Source organism: Polypterus senegalus, chromosome 8 (genome assembly GCF_016835505.1).
Source record: "Polypterus senegalus isolate Bchr_013 chromosome 8, ASM1683550v1, whole genome shotgun sequence".
NCBI lineage: Eukaryota > Metazoa > Chordata > Cladistia > Polypteriformes > Polypteridae > Polypterus > Polypterus senegalus.
The window spans coordinates 38125069-38147971 of NC_053161.1; positions in this window are offsets into that span (position 1 = coordinate 38125069).

Sequence of the window (22903 nt, forward strand, 5' to 3'; positions counted from 1 at the left end):
TAGTGAACTCCTTACCCTGATGTAACACATAACTACACCTTCGCTAACAGAGGCAGAGTCTAGTTACCTCCTACAATGGTAACCACCCTGGCCACTCCTCATGTCCCCTGACAGAGTCGTTTAGTTTGTTCAGAATAATTTAAGTGTGTGCTTTCTTCAAATGGGTTTGGCGCATAACTATTAGGTTTGGATTTTGCTTACTGAAGTCCGTTATCATGCCAATCCTGAAACTGCTAGTGGATTTCCAAGTCAACAGCTTTCAAAACATATAAAAGCCGTTAAAAGAAAAAGAAATTGATCTTTGAAGTTGAGAATTGAAGGGCTCCAATGTGTTTTTTTAACTAAATTATTAAACTATTGTGCCCCATCTATATATATAATTCACTAAGGCAAGACAACCATGAAAGCACGCCGGAAGGGGCGTGGATTCACTAAGCCACCGACAATTTAGACACCTATCGCACACGCAGGAAGGAGCCACGCCCACCAACTCCAAGACCATTGGATATGACGACAACTCGCAGGGCAAAGCCCACCAACTCGGACATGACGACACAGAAAAAATGGCGTCATTAATATTCGTCTGTCGTAGAGGCCACTTGCAGTGCAGGTCAGGTTAATGTCATGTACATGTCCTGCACCTCCGAGCTACATTGACTATTCATAGAGCATGTTTCTCGCGGAGGTGAATCGCCATATGCAGCGTGTGAAACGGTTTGTGAGGGGTATCCTATGGGATCCTTAAAACAATCCACTGAGGTTAAAGCAAAATGAAGTAAGCAGTCTTTAAAAACTGAGTTTTTCGGTTACGACGCATGACCGCATGCACCATGGCAAACTGTTTTACACGCTTCATACAGCTATTCGCATCCGTGACAAACATGCGTCTTTTTAGATGCTCCTGCAGGAACACGGAAGACGTTTCCCTGCCCACCAACACTCCTTTTTCACCAGCCAGCGTCTACCTTCGATCTCTAGGCATTCACACTGCCTGCCCATTTGCCCGGACGCAAAAACTCATCGACCACCCAGTTAGTCCCTTTCGTCTGTGGTAAAAGTCCACATGCACGTCTGAGCCACGCGGCATTTGTTATGCCGCGGGTTCACTATTGTGTTGTATTTTGCTCTCTCCAGAGTTCCATCTTTTCATTCACTTACTGTTGTATTCTCACACCAACCCGTTTTAGACAACCGTGTCTTTCCAGAAGTGTTTAGCATTCAATAAATAATTATGCATGAGATTGACCGTGTGTCTACCCAGTGCAGAGAGGCGTGGGTAAGCCGTTGAACCCCATTTGGGCTGCAAACCGTGGAACTTCCACTAAATTCGACTCATACGCTCCCACTAGTTGCGTCGCAACCCTTTGTGCACACCCCCCTCCCACCTCGCTGCTACCGTGGTCGGGTGTCTTGGTGGGTTATATATAGAAAAGCAGCCAAAATCGCACAGAGCAATGAAACGTCTACGTCAGTCACAGGTGCATCTGGACTGTGTAAAGACGACGATTTAAGTGACGAGTTAGAGGTGGGCACATGAGCGGGCAGTGCATACTGAACAAGAAATAAGCAGACTAGCATGACAGACGGAGCTGAATGGACGTCCTTCTCCTCTCCTCCTGTTCCACACTCCGCGCCGTGCACCCCCATCACTCCATCTGGCAGGAGAAGGCGCGAGGGCGGTCCGCCAGTTTTCAGTCACAGACCATTGTGTGTTGGTTCGTTCCATGCATTGTTACAATGTTGCTTTTTTTTGCTGATTTATTACATTACCGATTTTTCAAATGTTAATTTTCTCCCTGTGCTTAAAAATCATTAAAAAACCGGCCTCATTATGCGGCGTATAGTACATATTATTGTGTACTATACATGGCTAGTTCACATTATTAACCAAAATGTTTCCTATGTAAAAAATAAATAAATAAATAAACTATATGAAGTTGTCAGGAATCTTTCTGGATTTGGTTATTTATTTTTGGTAAATTTATTAATATAAAGAGTTTATTTTAATAGGGTTTTTGTGGTGTCATGATGTTGCCACTTTGTTTTGATGTTGCCATTTTGAATGCTGAATAGAGTGTGTGTTGCCATATTATTTATATCAATGAAGACTGCGTCTAGTGAAGAGATATGGATGTGGCATAACGTGGCATCATCATGCTCTGTCTGTTTATGATGGGGATGCCCTCAGAAAGATTCTGAACTTTCTCAAGCAAAGGCAGGATTTCTAAAACAATAAAATAATATTAGGAAAGACATTTTTGATTTTAGCTCTGTCAGACTTTGGGAATTTGTATTTGGGTTTGAAGTTTTGGTTAAAAATAATTCAACTGTACCAATTTTAGCAACATCTGACCAACCTTTCCTAATCTCTTTTGAGTATATAGCAGCTTTACTCTTTTAAAAATTATTTATAATTTCTTTTACTAAAATCAACTTTTCTCTGAGCTTTTACTGTACATGCTTTTAGAAGAACAGTTTTTAAAGGTAAAGTCTAGTATTGTGAAATTCTTACCATATCATATAATTATGGCAAATAATTTTATATTATATTTGCAGTGAACGTCTTCAGCCAAATTTCAATCCAACTCTCATTTTTTCCACTTTTCAGTTCCTCCTGCAGTTTACATATAATTTATCTTCTATGAACATTGTATAAGTTGTTCAATGTACTTTTTTCTATAAAGATACAGAATGTGAATTAAACCTCTGACATTGTGTTTATGTTACTATTTTCTGACCAATGTGTAAAATGTGTTGATCTCACTCTAATTTTGAAAAATGTTTGACGTTTCATATATTTGTCAGAATTTCAGTCAAAAGTGAACAACTCCTGTCTCGCTTGAAGGGCTTCCAATAATGGGTGTCAAAGTCTTAAAAATATGCGGCTACACAGCTTTCTCCATACTCAAGTCATTCTTGTTGGCAGCATATCCCCGCTCCATTGTAAAAATTTATAAAGACAAAAACAACATCAGTGCTCACTTGACAGAAATAAACATATCTGTTAAGCGTAGAGCACTGATGGTGAATGTGGCCCTATCAGTTGAAATTGCAAGGTCATTTTGCATGTGATTTTATGATCTCTTTGTAAATCTCCAAAAAATCAATATTTACCCATAACCATGTTTTTTAAACATTTTTTCACAAAAAAATAAGTTATAATGCTGATATTATTCCTTAATAACAAATGACAGATCAGCCCTCAAGAATCAGTCAGAAGCCAGGAAAACTCCTGAACCATGTTTGTTCCTTAACCTAGTAAGGTGTTGCTCCTCAAAGTGAAGGCAGCCCTAAAATGGTGGGGTACTTTAAATGGGAAAGCGTGCTACACTGCAGCCAAAATCAACAAGGCAGAAAAAATGGGTAGAGGAGCCTAGGAGGGAGAGGAACCCAGAGTGCGGCACACCATTATGGGAAATAGAGGAAACAAGGAGCCCTTAACTAGAAGGTTTTCACAAAGAGTAAGAAATATAATACTGCACAATTGTTTAGAATTCAGTGCTTACTTTTATTTCCTCTGCTACTTTCATCTTAATACTGTTGCCTGGTTTATACTGCTAGATATGACAACACATCTAAATTAGCAGGATTTGAGCAAGCAGTACAAAAACGAGGAGTCAAAAGAATGAACTCAAACACTTACATTACAAGTGCAATGATTAGTAAAAGTGTCAACTATGCACATAATTCCAATATCACTAGTGCTACCATAAAGTACAGTGGTGGCATCATCTTAGGAGGGTGGTCTTTTAAGCTAGCTACTGGCAAGGCCTCTTACTCTTGCTTTTATCTTTTTTTTTTTCTTGCACTACTGCGTCTTTCACTTATACAGATTTTATAGATCTGATTCATTCTTACTGGGATAAAGAGTTGAAAGCTTAAAGCCTTGTTATACTGCAGAATTTGAAAGAGGCCCTCCCTATTTTCAACAAATGCTGCAATAATAATGCATCTGGATGATATCTGAGCAGGGGACCACGGGGTTTCTCCCAGTACTCCTCAGATCTGAAAATGAACTTGTAATTTCTAAGGCTGAATGCCCAAAGTTCATACTCCAAAATATTTCTTTCATCTATTAGCATCTTGAATGTTCATTTCCTTGTATTTCATCATATATTAATAAAGTCCATGTATGAAAGAGCTTTGTTTTAGAATCACATGAAACTACTAATCCACATGTTTCAGGCAGTAGGTTCGATTCCTGCTGCTGACCATGTGCAAGTCAAAACACCTGCATGGGCTCCAGCTGGGGAAAGAAAATGTAAGCTGTTGTATATCAGATGTTATAATCTCCATAGACAACATGAACAATTTTCATGGGAACAGGCCATAAAGATAAACAAAGATCACCAATCCTATTCAAGTAATTTCTCTAAAACAACATCAAATTGAGTTTTGAAGGACCCTAAATAACCACCCTTTTCAACACTACTTGGTATTTGTTTAGTTTTTCTTTTTTACATTAAGAAAAACTCGTCTGGAGAACAGTTTTGGAGAAAACAATAGTTGAAGCTTGCACAATCTCTTCACTTTAAAAATGGATGTATGACAATATACTATAAAATGGTCTTCTGTTCCACCAAGCTTTACCTCTATAAAGATTGTATGTTAACTTTGCATTATTTTTCTCAACTGGTTTCCTTTTAATAATGGGACCTAGGTGGTATGTTCTTCACACCTAGAAAACATTAGCATTGCACAGTTTCATCCAGTGGATCATCTTCTTGCATCTCCTACATTCCAATTTCATATGTTGAACTTCTAAGCTGGCCTATGTGTGCTTTGATACATACTTTCCAACTCCTACATGGCTTAGTTTTGCCACCCTTTCTGTTGTGTATCATGGTTTTCATGTCTTCACATGGATAGGCTCGCCACAAATCCAGGGCCTCCAAGTCAGTAAAGAGCAACATGCAGCCTCTCCATGTGAAGACATGAAACAGAAAGAGAAGGAGCCATGAGTACCTAATTACTTGTGACATTTAGCGGCTTGTCTAGGATTGCTCAGTGGGAGGAGTATAGCGGTAGACAGCAAGGCTATGTAAGGAGATGACTTTACAACTACACTTTAGAAGCAAGAAACCTGTTTACTCACTTGGAGGAAGGAAATTCTCTTTAGCTAAACCAGATAAGCTGCTGGTTACTGACTTTGAAGCCCTGGGTTCATGGCTAACCTCTCTTTGCAAGGGCGTGAGATGGAGAGCTGGGCCCCGAGCAGCTTCTAGCTGGTAACAATAAACTTTTATTTGTTTTTTCTAGAACAAGCTGCAGCTTTCTAACACTTTTTATGGTTAGTTTATAGTCATTATTGTATTTGTTCAAGATTATTTGTGGATACACTGGTAAGAACAATTTTGTGTACTTTGTATTAATCCAACTTGGCTAGCACAATATCATAATTGGGTTTTTTTTCTGTGTTTTGGCTGAAAGAAAAACATGTTTATTGTATTATTATTATCCTCAATACACATCTATCCTATACTGTAAGTCACATAGTCTTTATACAAAATGTAAGTATTTATGTAGGATAAACTTTGTTCTTATTGTACACTTCTTTCTTCTTTTAAGATAATGTCTTATTGGTTTCTGAAGAAATTTTTATAAGATGCTAAAACATTTATTTTTTTTTTTAACTTGTGGCACAGTTCACACTATACCAATTGAACTGAATGCATTTGCATACAATTATATAATTATGCAGCTTATTTACAAGTTCAAGTTTATATGAATACAACATTCATACAGTATGTACATGCTATACATCTGAAGGTCTCAAGGCACAAAAACCAGACAACACAACACTGCTCATTCCAGACTGACCAAGTCAACATGCCTCCACCATGTCTCAGTAGTATTGCTTGGGAATTTAGTCTAACCACTCAGCTTCCTTTTTTTGCATAAGAAAAATGAGTCCACTACCACTGAGCATCTTTTCCTGCACATGATAAACGAGACCACCCCACTAGCATATTTCATATTTATCATAGTATACTTCATAAATATAACTGCAAAGAAAGAAAGTGTCACCACTGTTTGTCACTACATCAATACAAAAATCACACTCCTCTACGCATGTGCAAATGAAATGTACATATGTCTTAAACAAACTATACTTTTTATGACATTGTGCATCTATAATTTTAAATAATAAAAAATGAAACAAAGATTACTGCACTTCAAAGTAAGATTCTGCCTCTCATAATAATGACATGGCCTGCTGTGTAGCTGATGGGAGCTATTTATCCCTGGAACTGATTGCTGGAAATGACTTTGGAGAAAGGCGAAGGAGATCAAGTTATGTCACAAATATCGGGCAGCAGGAGTAGGTGATGAGTTGTGTCAGAGAGTTTATAGAATGATTCTGCATTTTTTTCCATGTAAATCAAAATTTATGTTAACTTTAATGTATAAAAGGAGAGACCAACTTAGAGAAATTCATGCATACTTGGAGTGAACAGGAACAAGGCCTTGATCTTCTTGAAGACCTTGCTATATTAAAGAACATTCTTTCACAATGAACTGTACCATGTTCCATATGATTTGCAATTAGATTGTGCAGATAGATTCAGCTATGAGCCAAATGAGGGTAGTTCTTTCTGCTCTTATTGTTATGTTCTAGTCATGTTACCTCTCTTCAGTCTCAACTGACTGCTTGCTATTAAAAAAATAATAATACTAAAGAAAAAAACAATGATTTACTTACCCTCTGTGATTAAGTTTGTACTTTTCCATGCATCAGTTTGCTTGATGGTTTTATTTCTCAGTTTTCCTCACTGTTAATCTGCAACTTTGGTTTCTTCAAACATCAAACCAGAGGAAGAATTAAAAATACATGATGAAACCATGCAAACAACTGGAGAACATGCCAACTTTAAACAGGCAGGGACTTGTCCAGGAATCTAGCCAAGGTCAATCATATTCAAGGTCCAAGAACCCTTTGACAGCATAGTGCCACAATACCAACTGCACTACTTGTATTTTCAATGAACACTGCTTTAAACTTTTCAGTTTAAATGAATGTTTTTGTCGGAATAAAATGTATTAGTCACACCATTCTGAAGAAACATTTTTATTGATAAATAGTTTATTTATCCATCCAAAGCCTAAACCAATTTAATCTTATTACAGAATCCTGGACAACAGGGTTTGATTCTATCCCTGTAGCATCTGGCACAGGACAGGAATCAAGTGTTGAGAAGAAACCATATTTTCCCTTTTGGCTGTTTGGTCATTGACAATTCTTCCTCTATGTGTTACACCTTTAGAAAAAGGCAGAGATTTTTTTTTAGGAACAGGAAATGAAAAGTAAGTCAAAAAATGTAAGATCGTGAATGCAAGATTTTCAAGCAATAATGTCATAACATTGTTGTTATGAGTTTCACTTTTTTCATCTTCTGATTAATTTTTGAATACTTTCCTGGAAGATTATGAAACAATTCTGAAATAATACATGTTGGTTATTTTGAAATAAATTACAGTGATATCGTAGCATCGTTATTTTGTTGATTTTTTTGCAATATCTGTTTTTCTATATTTTGTGCATGGCGGTGGCTGTGTTTCTGTTGGAAACAGCAGCAGTTGTGATGACACTTATGGAATGTCATCGCGTGAGGCTTGTTTAAGATAGTGGCCTAAAAAGAACAACATTCTAGCTTTGGGATAATTAACAATGATTTCTCACACATCTAAAGTCAATTCTGTTTAAAGTGATTTCTTTTCTAGAATGGATCTTTGATTATTAGGCTACTTTTTTTAAAGTTTTGTTTTGTCTTTCACTCCTTTTCCACTTTGTGGACATCATAGCTTTTAGGTGCTTCTCTATAAATGTTTGGTAAATAGGAGTCATACTGAATGCAGATTTTATTCAAAAAAGACTTGACAATTGTTTAGACATGTGACACAGTGAAGTAGATACCTGATGACATCACTCACGATTATGGTCACATTTTGGATGATCTGAGTGGAGAAAGATGCATGCAACATGCACTGTTTGCTTGTGGCTTACTGGTTTTCCACAAACTAAGGACTTCTATTCATAATCTGGTCTCTTTCATCGTACTGTTTCAGATTGTCTAGTGATGTAATCTTTTGGAAGAATTGTTATGGCTTGGAGATTCTACTTATATCTTTAACATAGCTAGAAAATAGGTTTTCTAGAGTGGAGAACAGAAGAGGTTTAGGCAAGTTGGTTAGGTTCCTTTTATCAAAGTAATGAACACTACATGCATTAAAATACATGTTATGATGAATATATTTGAAGCACAGTTATTCATGCTATGCTAAATATATTGTAAATATACACATTCCTCTAGGTCTTAATACTAACAATATCCCATATGTTAAATATTTGTATTTTATGGATGGTGGAAATATATCATTGACATACAAGACTGCATTAGATAGTAGTATCTTAAATGTACTTTTATAAAATTGTCTTTTTGTTTTATTTATTTTGTGCATTTGTAAAAAGTTAAGATGGTCCTGTCTTTCATGTCACAAAGTTCTTTTGGACAACAGTTCTGGTGGACTTTTGCAAACTATCTACTGCCTTACTCTTAATCATGTGCCAGTGGAAAAACAACTTCCACCAATGCTCACAGTGAGTTTTATTCTCTGTCAAGAACCTGGTGGGACTTTCTGTGACCCCATGCTACTTGAGCACACCCTTGTAATGTGAGCACACCTTCTCAAAATAGTGTATATGCATGTACAGTATATAAAAAAAAAACTTATGACTTTTAGCACCTGAGTAACTATGCTTTCCATAAAATGAACTTAATTATGAAGATAGGGTAATCAGGATAATCATTTTGTAGGTGGATTCATCTGTAATCCTACCTATAAATAATCACCTTAGCTCCCAGGCCATCTGATTATCATTTATAGGTGTCTTGGTATTCTGTGCTTTTAACAATGACATGTAACATGCAACTGCCCATCCTCTTGATTAGGAAAGGGTCTGAAATCCTTAAAAGTTACTGTTACTTAGCAGAATCCAGTATGTTCTTAGCTGTGTGTATTGTTATTCTATTTTTTACTTCATCATGTTCAAATCTTAAAATGCCTAACACACTACGTAAGGCACACAAGTCCTTGATTTCAATGTCAGACTGGTAAATTCCCATTTACTCCAATAAAAGTTTTTCTTGTAAGTATCCATTTTGATTGCTTGTTATGTTGGCACTGTTCATTATTGCTGTCAATGTTCAGTGTGTTTCTCTTCACTGATGAGTCACGGTTTTGTCTCACCAGGGGTGATGGACGGATTCGTGTTTATCATCGAAGGATTGAGCGTTACACCGAGGCCTGTACCCTGGAGCAGGAACGATTTGGATCGATGGCTAGGGCCATTCCCCCCAGAAATGTCCAGAAACTTGCAGGTGCCTTGGTGGAAGAGTGGGGTAACATCTCACAGCAAGAACTGACAAATCTGGTCCAGTCCATGAGGAGGAGATGCACTGCAGTACTTCAAGCAGCTGGTGGCCACACCAGATACTGACTGGTACTTTTGATTTTGAGCCTCCCTTCATTCAGGGACACATTGTGAAACATTTTTAGTTTATGTCTTATGGTGTTGACTCTTTTAGTGTTCATACAAATATTTACACATTAACTTTACTGAAAGTAAAAACAGTTGAAAGTCAGAGGACGTTTCTTTTTTTGCTGAGTATATATTCAACAGTTTGCCCTCTTATTTTTAATGTCACATTCACGCAAATCATTATTGTAAATATTTTTTTAAATTAGTAAAAGAATAATAAATTAATAAATAGCTTTTTTCTAGAAAATGAATAAATTGAAGATGCAGTAGAGTGTTTGCCTTCATACTGAATTCCTTGAAAACATTTTAAGCATTGAGTCCCTGAATGAATTTTTCATTATTTATTTCATTCAGAGTCATAAGAAAATTATCAAATGAGGAACCAAATGAGGCTTAAATATGAAAGTCTAAAACTAGGGAAAGTGTAAATGCTGTAATGAAAAACATGAGCCTGAGCAGTTGTTACGGATCAGTTAAAATGTTTAAACAGAAACTGGAATATTTGCACTTCAACATATAACACATTCTGCATTTTAAGGAAGGCACTGAAAATGCTGTTTTAACTCAAGACTGATGTCTGTTAACTTTTTCTTTCCCTAGGAAAATTATTTTCTTGTTTTGTGATGGTTTTGCACCAGTATAGGGATATATGCACCAGTATAGTATACAGTATGTTTTGATAGGTATGGCTGAACAACACACTAACTGAAACTGAAATTTAGTGCTGCCAATCAATGCTTATTTCTTGCTTAGGGCTATAGGATGGAAAATGCAGAATATACAAATTATACACAAAAGAGGATGAATTAAACCTGAGACGCAAGTACGACGAGGTTACACATATTATAATTTTACCTTAATTTTCTTACATTTATTTCAGTCATGCACCATCAAGGGACTGACAGATGGTCATTTAATCAATTAGACACATGAGAGATTGGCGAAGGTGTCAAAGTACACTGAAGCTTATCACACCTCAGGTCTAGAAGTGAATTTGAATAAAAACAGGTTGACAGAAAGTGAAGGGAAAGAAAGAAAAAGGTAAAGTGCCCCAAGCTTTGGAGTTAGTGGTCTCTCTTTCTTTTGCCTCAAGTCAAATATCAAATAGGTCTGCCCACAAGGAAAATGGCATTTAGCCCAGGATCCTTAAAATCTCCTCAAAACAAGGCAGCATAGGAAAGGTCGTCTGATCATCACGTCAAAGACCTTCATTAATGTGGAGAAGGAATTAATAATAATTCTTTACATTTATATAGCACTTTTCTCACTACTCAAAGTGCTTAGCAATTGCAGGGTTGCTCAAGGGCCCAACAGAGCAGAGTCCCTTTTGGCATTTACAGGGTTCGAACCAGCAACCTTCCAATTGCCAACACAGAGCTCTAGCCTCAGAGCCACCACTCCACCTTGAATGGAAGAGGGAACTTCTTTTGTGTGGAAAATTATAATCACACAGAATCAAAAATGGCCTCAGTATTTTTTATGAAATATTGCTAAATGTTTCATCCATTCAGTTTATAAGATACAATCCTAATGGGTCACTATACTTGAATTAAAAGAAATGTAATTTTTTTATTGTTTTTAATGCTTGACATGAGTGTCATAAAATTGCTTGTAAGCTTTATTTACAATAAACACATACTGACAAGTTTGTTCTAAAGAGATTTAGATGTACTGTATATTGTTTGGATGTCTAGTAAGTTTGTATCAGATTGGAATAATTCCAAAAAGATACTGTTGCACAGTTCAGACCAGTACATTTTCAGTATGAGTTTTGACAGTAAAAGCAATTTCATCTCGCTTAGATGTATTTCTTTACATTTTGATCAATGTAGTCACTGATAGACTATTTATTTTTATAACCTACTCCAGACAAAGAAAACTTTATAAAAATTTATTGAAAACAAATTATGTGTTATCTTGTAAAATATGTTCTTAGGAATCCTTTGGAAGAATCATATTGCAAGCTTTAACGTTCTAATAATAAATTTTGCAAAGGTTGTGGGAGTTTGTAGATAAAGCCTCAGATGTGGTGAATTGCAGGTAAAATAATAAAGCTAATCAATATTTCATTTTAAAGGTGTCATTCTTAGTTCCCTTAAAAACAAAACCATTTATTAACTTACGGTTCACTGTTCATTCTTCTAACTGTTATGTAGCGCGATATTTATAACGGACATTCTGTGTGCAATAAATGTCATGAGAAGGTAAATCTGTACTGTCCCATTCCTTTTATATTGCCAAAGTTATGTCAGTTTCTTTTGCCATTCTTGTTTATTTTACATTTCTTGACTTAGATTTCAAAACTTAACTCTCTGATGCTTTGCATGCCTGTAGTAGATTTGTGCGCTCATCCCATAAGATTCCTAAGAGAAATTTGTAGCACCATTATGTATAAAATTTTTAATCAATACATTTGTCTAAGAATTAATAGAAAATAATGATAAAATAAGCCAGCTTGCTTACTGCCCCGTAGTATGTTTGTTTTCTTTTCTGATAAACCTAAAAAAGAGAATAGGCGTATCAGTTCATACCATTGAGATATGTTACTATGGGTCTATCAGTTTAATTTCTTATCCGGCCTAATACAAATTTAGTATTGTGTAGGACTGGAACCTATCACAGCAGCATTGTATTCAAGGCCCGGATCCACTCTTGAATGAGTTAGCAGCCTGCCAGTCATGTACACACCCATGCTTGCTTACAAGTAGCTAGTTTAGTTTTCAGTTTAGTTTTTGTCAGGACTCAAACCCAGCCTCTCAGAGCTGTGATGCAGCAGTATTGCATCAGTGTGCTATCACATATTGATCTGCTTAATTGGAATTAATTGTTTAAAATGTTTCATTGTTTCTTACAAAAAAGAAGCCGCAAAACAATATTATTAATGATTGGGAAAACCAAGATTAATCATTAACAAAGATATGTGTGTTTATACATGTATAGTGTCTAACATGTTTCCTATATCAGAAATGTAAGCCTGCCTGGCTAATGGGATTTAAGTAACTGAGCATTTTATACATAAAAGTAAATAAAACAAGCTAGAAAGAGGCCAAAATACCATTTAAGTTAGATATTTGGAACAAATCTGACCTTCACACTAAAGGGAGGAGTTGTTGCTAGGCAATATGCCATTAGAACATTCACAGGTCATTAATTGCTGCTGTTGTTTTTGAAATAAAATATATTTGCCATTTAGCAACAATATGGTGAATAGTACTTTCTTGTGATGACCTTGGCAAAGCATAAACAAAAGGTCATCTCTTTCATGCATAGAAAGAGCGTATTTAAAAACAAATACTATTAAAATAATATGTAATGGCACATTCCTAGTCAACCAAAGCTTGGCAAGGATAAGAGTCCAATATAATTCTTTGAAATAGCTTTTAAATAGCTTTTAGAAAAGAAAAGAAAGAAAAACATTCTGACAAACATGCTTTTAGGTAATTTTTAAACATTAAAAACATAAAATATCACAATGGCATGTCTAGATGCGTGACTTACCAGTATTTCATTACTTTTGTTATATATTTTGTAGTAAGTTCTGTATAGGCAACATAAATCAAGTAAAAATAAGGGGCTGTTAGACAAAATAAAAAAATATTTACCAAGCTAGCTCAGACATGAAGTACCCAACCACTCTAAGAACAAATACTCTACCAACTGTAAAGAGAAAACATTCACTTCTGTTTTATTTTGTTTTTCACTTATCCTCATCATCATGTTTGAATTTCTCGACAGCTTACAAATTATACTTCACATTGATTCTTTATTTAAATTCTGTTGGACGCTTGCAATGGAAAGTAAAATTAAAGAGATAATGCATGAAAATGTTATATTTTAGGTTGATTGTACTTTCCATTTTGCTTTTTTATTTCTTTAGTTTTACACACGTGTTCTTCCCGTTGTCTAGATACAGTTGATTAGCACAAATATAGCTGAGCACTTCTCTTTATGATTCTGTTAATTGCACCTCTACACCTTTTTGCTGTATTCACTCCCTACTGCTTTAATTGTTTGTTCGTTAAAAAAATGCTGTCTCTCTGATTATCAGCTAATTGGCCCTTGTGATGTACACCTGTTGTCACTCCTGTAAGTGTGAGCAGCACTATCTGAAAGCTATTATTGTTTTTCTAAGTGTATTACAGAAATATGTGTCCACAAAACACCTTGTAGATACGTATCTTAATATATATATATATATATATATATACTGTGTATATATATATATATATATATATATATATATATATATATATAAAATACTGTATATATATATTACAGTGAGGTTTTAGAGGCTGGATCTTCTCAATTATATTTTAATATGCTAGTTAACATTGCAGGAAAACTACAAAGTGTGAAACATAAGAAACCTGAGCTTGGATGCTTGTTTATGGGAGCTAATAAACTCATTCAACTGGATGAATGTGATTAATCATATTGTTATGTGCCTAACTCATTTCAGAATCAGAGATGAGAGATCTCATTTGGAAATTTTATAAGTTAATGTGTTGTTCAAAACCCTTAAAATTGCCTGTAGGAATAAAGGACATTAAGTAATTCTTACATACAAATGCAAGATTGCTGCAAATAAAAATGTAAAAATATCCTGCAAACATGGTTGTGTATATCAGAATTTTAAGAAGAGATTATTTTTTTCTGCAGCACTTTATCTTGATTTTCCTGGAGCAGATTATCTTTATATTGTTATACTTTAAATTGAAAATAATAGAGTTAGGCTATTCTTTGACATAATTAAATATGTTGCTTTTTTACTGCATCACTGATGAGGTTTGGGCAGGCAACTGAGCAGCAATTGAAAAGGCAAAAAAGAAGAGAGATTCAGGATGGTTTGTAGAATTTAATTAAGTAATTCAAACAGTATGTTTACATGCACACACAAATAACCAGGATATGGTGAGTAACCCATTTACTGGCAGAAGCCTGGCTTCTTAAAAAGTTGTGCTTACATGTGCAAGTAATCACATCATCAGACTTCACAAAATAAGAGTTAAACATCATCATCATCGGCTACCATGAATTTGAAAATGAGCATGAAGCTTGTGTTTTACAAATATGTTTAGTACTTCACACACTCTGAAGTACATAACATTCATCCCCTTTTTACATCCTAGACTTGAGCCCCTGATGCTTTTTGGTATGAACACTGGCCAGTTTGTCACCTGATCATACTGTTTCAACATAACTATAACAAATAGCTGAATTAAAACCAAACTGAGACTTTATTAATAGTTTCTGCAAAGGAGGTAAGCATGCTTCTTGCCTTAAACCGCGTTCTGCTCAAATAATAATAACGCTGGTATTTTTACTTCAATACAATATATAAAATACTGTATATTGTGTTGGGCATCTCATTATGTTATAAAGTAATTGGATTACTTAACACATGTTACTTTTTTATGGATTACCCTACTAGTCTCGGTCTCAGTTAAACTTAGCCTGGATGTTCAGATGATCAACCTAAATTTAGCAATTTCTGAAATTCTGAAATACTGAAATACGAGGTGTGGCAGAAAAGTAATGAGACTGATTCTTTATTTACCAAAGTTTTTATTTTTTTCAAACATCAATGTTATCCCCTTCAAAGTAGTTCCCTTGGGCAGCTACACACCGATGGAGACGTTGTTCCCGCTGTTGGTAGCAGCGCTGGAAGTCTTCAACTGGTATGGTCTTCAGCATGTCCGTTACACTCTTTTGGATGTTTTCTAAAGTCCCGAAATGACATCCTTTGAGGACATTTTTCAGTTTAGAAAAAAGGAAAAAGTCACACAGACTGAGGTCAGGTGAATAAGGGGGCTGGGGAACTGCAGGAATGCCTTTTGAGGTCAAAAATTCTGTTATGGAGAGGGCAGTTTTTCGGCACCATTTTGGCACAGAACTTTCGCATGTGCAAATGTTCAGTCAAAATTTGATGAACGGTAAATGTGTTCAAATTTAATTGTTCACTCAACATTCTTAATGTTAAACGACGGTCTGATCTCACAAGAGTGTTCACACGTTCGATGTTTTCATTGGTTTTCGAAGTTGAAGTCCTCCCTGAACGGTGTTCATCTTCAACGTGTTTTCTGCCTTCCAAAAATGATTTGTGCCAGCGAAAAACTTGAGCTCAGGAGAAAGAATGTTCCCCATAGGCCTGTTTTAACTTTTCAAACGTCACACTTGCCGTTTAATGGCACAACGTTGCTCCAAATTCCGCTGTTCCATTTTGCGTGACGCACAACCAAAAACACAACTTCGCTAATAGCAGTCACAAAAGTCACGTAGTTAACGGAAGGAGTTGAAACTCACACTGAGCTATGGGAGGGTACTGATACACGTGCTCTATCAAGGACAACAGCGCAGCGTTGCCAGATCGCTTGCAGTGTTGCCAGTCTCATTACTTTTCTGCCACACCTCGTAGATTATTTCAACAAGGAGAAGGAATAACGCAATTGTGCAAGGAAATTTATCTTGTGGATGCTTCCACCTGTAGCTGCTACAAAACGTATGCAAGGCAAACACATGTACAGATGAACGAGTGCAACGGACATGCAAAGACCCACTTAACAGTTTATAAGGCCAATTAACTGGGTTACTCATGTAGAAATCTACATCTTTCAGCCAGGTTTTTTAGAGACCAATAACTCAGTTTTTCTAACTAGAATAAGTTTTTACATGGCATTTTAGTTTCTGTGAAAAACCAAGTTATTCAAACACATGAAGCACACTGAATGTGTTGTGTGCTAAGAAGGTTCTTTCAGATAGGTGAACTGAAGAGTGCGGTTCCACAGTGCCTTCAATCTTGGAAGGTACAGATCACAAGAGTGCAACTGGAGGTAAGTAGCACTTTATCTGGAAATGTCTGTGTTGACCTATTGCACTTCATGAATGTGACACAAAAACCATCAAGAAAAGGATTTCCACACCTAACTAATGAGTTAAACATGTAGGTTGTCCAGCTCTCCACATTAACTCTTAAGGATTCACTGGAACACAGTGTGTTCTAGCTATTTGAGGGAGCCCTGTCATTCTGAGGACAGAAAGACTGATCACAGCAAATTGTTTTAACATTTGATACTTAACTGCTGTTTACATATTTAACTTGTTTTTGTTATGTAAATTTTAGAATATTTTTCTGCCTTTCTTGGCAAAGGCTCCCAAAATCAAAGAATCTTAGCGATTAATGAGAAACTTTAAGATGCACATATATGTAATGTACAAACTACTACTTTTTGGTGCATTTCTCAAAATCCTTCTTAAGAAGCCACTTTACGATCAAGTATAAAGTACTATTGTTGCTGTACTGCACTGTTAACCCACTATGAAGTCACGTTCAAAAAAGTATCATAAGTCAATTGAAAAGCAATTGATTGATAATAATATCATAATATGTTTTTATTGGAATGAAAGGTGATATAAAGTAAACATGACATCATGACTTAATAGCCATATACAACAAAATGTATAAATAAGCACAAATATAATATAATATATATATATATATATATATATATATATATATATATATATATATAGTTTCTAAGATGAACGCAAAAGAAATTACAGGTATACCATAAAACAAAAGCTCATTCTAAAGAAGAGCTGTTTACTTAGGCAGTGTGTGTCCATTCTGGCAGAGATAAAAAAAATGGCATTATACAATGAAGAGAATAAGCCGCTCAAAAGCAGATTTTTCAATGCAAATAAAACCCCATGTGAAGACAGCACCGCTACATTTTCCATATGGCTATGCCTATAACTCGCTTTCCACACGTTGTGGGCCTTCTGATGTGCTGTGTTGTATTTTTCTTCAGCCAATGTTTGAGGGTTAGTTAAAAGTGTCAACAGACATGCATGAAGGAGATGCCCGCTATCATCTAGTAACCATTTATCACTTAACTTGTCATTTCTTGCTTTTGGACACATTGTTGTATTGGCTCAGTGAATACATTGTGGGTACTCCCAGTGCTCCTTGCCACAATATCCATGAAAAGTCCTTAATGAGTACAAAATTCTCTGTACATTCAGTGCAGAGAAACATCACAGTAGGTGCAATGTGGCTCCAAGTGGCTAGGTGTATGAATGGGTATCAGTTACATCCCATTGGTTTAATTAAAAAAAAAAAAAATTGTTAAGTTTGTGAGCTGGAGACCGGAGACACAGATACAGAATTTAATTGATGTTCTTCTGGGTATGATATATATCCAAATATGCCAACCACCACTTCATGTCCTTCGATTTTCTTTCTTTCTCATTTCTCCACACATAACCAATGATAACACAGAAAACATTGCCATGGAATTAAAGCTAGCTGCAACCTTATACTGCATTCATGTGCTATCGGCCAGATGGTAAATGGTAAACTTTCCGAGTCACAAATTCTTAGTGAATGCCATACAAACTCAGTGCTACAAGTCAGATAATTCAGGAAAATAAAAGCTTGGTCAACTGCATACTATAAAACATATAATCTGTGTCACACACGTGTGAGTAGGAGGAAGCTGAGTGGACCAAGCGAAAGTAATTACCCGCCAGGCCAGGGGGTGGCAGGGTGCGCTAAACCTACTTCTGTTATCTCTGCAGGCCAGATACTGGAAAACCTACCTGACTACAGATCCACATTATATGGAAAAAATTATTCAAAAGTTCAAAAGACTCCGTTGGACTGTTATCTTATCAAATGATCTTGACAATACATCGTTCTCCTCTCTTGCTAAGTGAATCTTAGCCTGGACAAGTCTATTAATTTTTTATATCTAAGATGTGTAAGGTTTTCCAATGCTGCATCTATCCTAGTGTCTATATAAACACAGGGAAATTCAGTTTCTTTATTACATCTTACCTAAAGAAGGGGCCTGAGTTGCCTCGAAAGCTTGCATACTGTAATCTTTCTAGTTAGCCAGTAAAAGGTGTCATTTTGCTTGATTTCTCACTGCATGAATAATATAAAAAAGACACAACAGCATCGCCACAGCCTTTAAACCCAAACAGGTTAGGGTGCTAAAAAGTATCTTGATAATTCATATTGGTAGTGATAAAATGCTTTGTATCTTGTATGTTGTGGGCTTCCAATCAACATCATAAATATGTTAGTCTAATTACAAATAGTCAGAGGTACTATAAATTGAGGAGTAAGAGTTGTAGTTGAAGGCGTTATGTACCAAACCCATAGCTCAAACATTAAACAATCTTTTTGACAAATAAGAGACACTCCTGTATGCACAATTAATATTTTTGTTATTAGTTAAGTTTCATTTGAAAAGTACATACAATATATTGTACCTGTATCTCCTGATATTGTCAGAATTTGTAATTTTTTTATGATAGGGATTTTTGTCCATACCAAACACGTCTACTTTTCACCTTTAACTCAGAATTTAGATCAAGCTCCCTGTTCAATTTTCTCACTCTTGTTATGTGGATGTCAGGTACCTAGAAGATCGCAGTGTACGCCACTGCTGACTGACTGGCATATCACAATATAATTAAAGCTGAACATCATTAACACCCATTAAATAGTAATATTATTGCTTCTCTAAGGTACAGCATTTGGTATTGTGTTTCAAAGAACTTTCATCTTTAATGAGGTTTTGTAAAAATATTAGAAATACCCAAACAAACAAATGCTGGCAAGAAAGGGTTGCTCTTGAGATATTCCTAAACCAAAAATGAACTCATACAGAAGGTTGTTTTACTAACAAAATAATATCACTAGCAAGGAGAGAAAACACAAGGAGTAATGTTTCACAATTACCAAAAGATATTAAGGAAAGTAAACAAAATTAAAACCCTGTCTGTGTCAATGGGCCTAAATATACATAGGATCTTCGACTCTTTGTAACACAATATCCTCATTCTCATTTCACTGTAGATAATTTTTTTTTATTGTTGTTAGTCTATCTTTCTCCTGTCCGTTGAATCCTTGTTCTGTATTCTTCTCTAAAAACAAGTTCACTTACTGAATGACCATAAGAGGTTTGGGGCAAGAAAAAAAATTACAGAATGATCCATTTATTGTGCAAGATGACAAAAATGCAAGGAAAGGAAAACACTCTAAAAACATCTGAAAAAGGGTAGAAATAGAATTAAAACAGCTGAGCTGATGTTCATGTATCAATAAACTAAATCTTCTTAAAGTCAAGTACACTATACAGTAAATGGATGTTCACTCTTCAGAAAACATAGGTTAAATGGAAAGCAGCTGAGAGCTGGCTATATTCACAACAGAGGAAGTATATTAAATTTAGAAATGTAAATAATGAAATTCAAATGTTTATTTGTTTTAGCAAAACAAATGAATGAAAATGTTCTGTTGAAAACAAGACACAAGATCCCGTCAGCTGAAAATTGCATTACAAGTAAAAGCAGAAAATTAGTTAAAATTAATTTAAATACCGCAGCAATATAAAGAGATGTTCAGTAAAATGTTATGTGTTGCTGAAATTTCATGCTTAATTTCCTTATTGTCAGTCTCTGCCTGTGCTTGATTACTGTTTTAGCAGCTCACCTAGCTATGAGAGCTGTGCGTTTCCTGTAGTATTCTTGGTTATATTTCAAAAATAACTACTCTATCTTTGTTTAGAGCTGGTCAGTTAGGATGTGAGATTAATGCTGCATAAACAAGCAGTCGATATACATGATGCAATTATAAAGTGTGGGGAAAAAACACTGAACAGTTACAATTTTACTAAGTAGCAAGATGCACCATGTTGCAAAATGTTACAATGACCAGTAATTTATTTACTTCTGATCTGAATTAGTGGTAGCTGGAACAAAATGTACTTTACACATATACTCACATTTGAAAAAGCTATTCTACTGAAATATATTTAGATTGCACTTGGTTTTAGGAATTATTGGCATCAAAAATTTCGGATCTATGAAATTATTCTGGAAAATCATGTTATTATTGATCAATAAAAAGTAAAAGTGATCTTAAGGCAGAAAATGTAAAATATAAGCAGTATTTGATCACTGCTACTCATCAGGTTCCACAGTAAACAGCAGATGTCCAAATACTACTGTCCATCCAACTGTGTTGTGAGTCCTAAACAGGGTGCCACTCTATTGCAGAGGCAGTCACACAAAAACACACACACAATTTATAGTGCTTTTCTAACAGCACCAAGGAAAAGACAGACACAATCTGCCTACACTGGCAGTTTTATTTTTTTATAATGGAAAAAAAAACACCTTTAAAACATGTCTTGAGCCTTATTTTGGTTTACAGTGTAAAAACAAAAGTTGTATTATATCCATCATAGCCAACCTGATTAACTTAACTTCACTACCTTATCCTGGCACCATGGCATTTGAGTCAGTAGCCAACCCTGGATTCTATCCCATTACAGTTCCCCCTCGCACATATCCACATACTCACTAAAACTGGGTTAATCCAGAGTCATCATTTAATCTAAAATATAAGTATTTTATATGTGGTAGAAATCAGACAAACTCCACATTAACTTCATACTGAGAATCATAGTGATTGAAAATGGAGAAACATTCTTGAAAAACTTTTTCTCCATTTACTGTAATGGAGATGAGCTTGAACGCCGTGGGGGCGGAGTTTCGTGTGACATCATCACGCCTCCCACGTAATCACGCAGTACATAGAAAATCAGGAAGACCTCCAAAAAGTGCTGAAGAAAACATGCATTATATAATTGAGAAGGCAGCGAAACAATAAGAAGCGAGCGAGTGACATATACAACCATATTCATGAGTTCTGCTACTTCGGAAACAAAGCACGATGTAAACCTACACTTTAAATTAAGTTCATAGACAGGCTGCCGCTGGCGTTTGTAATTTATTGCCTGCCCATATAAGGCCGTCCGTCAGTGGCAATCCAATAGCAAACTCCACTAAATATTCACGGGTGAAGGACTGTGCTTATGGAGAGGAAGATGAGATGGTCAGGGTGGTGTTTGACACAAACTCAGCGAAACTGCGAGAGAAAGTTTTAAGTGCCAGGACTAAGGTAACATTAAATACAGCCATGGACATAGCACGAGATGGCACCAGCACAACTGGGGAACTTCGATGCATGTACACCGAGCTGCTCACGTGAACTGACGCAGTGCACAGATAAAAAGCAACAGTTCCAAAGAGCGCTGAACAAAACCGAATTACACAATTGAAAAGGCAGCAAAAAATATGAAGCGTCTCATACATACAAGCATATTCATAAATCCAACTACTGCGGAAACAAAGCACACGGTGGAAAAAGTCAATGTCCCGCTAAAGGAAGACAGTGTAAAAAACCCGTGCATGCAGTGTGTCAGGTCTCGGATAAAGAAGAAGACGAGCTGTTTATTGATGCAGTAAGAAACGAATCGATGAATGAAACCTGTCATCTTTACAACGATTGACAAACACGGAATGTAACTTGAACACAACACATCCTACAAATACGAACCTGATTGAAAGAAATAATGATAATCAAATCCTTGATGACAGCAACACTCAGTAACACTCACAAAACAAATACTGTATATTGACAGTCATGTTACGTTATTTTTAAAATGTTCCCTTTTCTTTTCTAGCTTTTTAACACACTACTTCTCCACTGCGATACGCGGGTATATATATATGTATATATATATCCCGATCTACATACTCAAATAATGGATACTTTATTCGCCATCAATGATTGTTTTGGTAAAGCCATACTCAGTGTATTCATTAGATGAACGGTAAAAAAGTAAGAGCGAGGGGAGGATGACTTATTGAGGCATGCAGGCTGTAGTGCGTCAACTCTATCTGAATTGCGATCACATTTGAAAAATATATCTTTTCAAGTTCTATTTAGTCCATATGTGTCAAACTCAAGGGCCACGGGCCACATCCGCCCGGCGTAATTATATCCGCCCGAGATCATTTTATATACTGTATTATTGTTATTAATGCCCGGGTATATGAAGCGCTGGTAACACAATAAACTACAGATCCCATAATGCAGCGCTTCAGCTGCCTTGCCGAACACTTACCGCGTTAATCAAGTCTAGCTTATGATGCTGCAAGTTATTGCAAAGCTAGCTCACACGATGCTGAAGAGAAAAGTTGATTCTGAAAATAGAGCCTTTAAAAACCGATGGGAGGCTGAGTATATGTTTACTGAACCCGTGTGTCTCATTTGTGGAGCTAATGTGGCTGTAATTACAGAATTTAATCTAAGACGGCACTATGAGACAAAACATCAGGGAGTTCTGTGTTGTGGAGATTCTCAGGATGGATTGCAGGTGCTCATCAGTGAGGCTGAAAGACCTGAATGCAATGCAGAAGATACAGAAAGCAGAAGAATTAAATAAGAATCTGACACTTCAGCGGACGTTTTACCCGTGCACAATCACAAAGTGATTTCAAGTG